Source organism: Myotis davidii, unplaced genomic scaffold (genome assembly GCF_000327345.1).
Source record: "Myotis davidii unplaced genomic scaffold, ASM32734v1 scaffold118, whole genome shotgun sequence".
Lineage (NCBI taxonomy): Eukaryota > Metazoa > Chordata > Mammalia > Chiroptera > Vespertilionidae > Myotis > Myotis davidii.
In genome coordinates, this window is record NW_006290441.1 from 2,861,323 (window position 1) to 2,862,085 (window position 763).

The window sequence follows — 763 nt, forward strand, 5'->3', positions numbered from 1 at the left end:
CCTCTCTGAAATCAATAAAAACATATACATTAAAAAAATAGGGATACTTTTTTTAAAAAGGAAATATATTATTGCTAATTGTGTCAATTACTAATAATTGGTACATAGTCATAATATAATGAATTGTGATTTACCTAAGTAAGGTGATATATATTGAGGGATGGAAGATGAAGAAATATGTTTATGAGAGTGTATTAGAGCATAAATATATAGTTGATTTTTTATAGGAAGTAGTAAAATAATAGACCAAACTGAAAAAAATCAAGAACTAACAGTATAAGGATGTTACTAAGAAATATGAAGCTAAATCCCAGGAGAGCTAAAAGAAGTATCTGTGTAGAAATTGATTTTATATAAGATTGGCACAAGGTCTGCTGTGAAATACTATTAGATTTTTTAAAAATGTTCTGTATTGGTAAAAATAAAGATGAATAAAAATAATGTAGTATTTAATTTATTTGAGAATCTTTTTTTTTAATATATTTTATTGATTTTTTACAGAGAGGAAGGGAGAGGGATAGAGAGTTAGAAACATCGATGAGAGAGAAACATCGATCAGCCGCCTCCTACACGCCCCCCACTGGGGATGTGCCCGCAACCAAGGTACATGCCCTTGACCGGAATCGAACCTGGGACCCTTCAGTCGGCAGGCCGACGCTCTATCCACTGAGCCAAACCGGTTCTGGCTTATTTGAGAATCTTAGCGGTCAGAAAGAATGGACTGTTTTTCTTAAGTATTAAGACACTGGGAAACCAACAATAC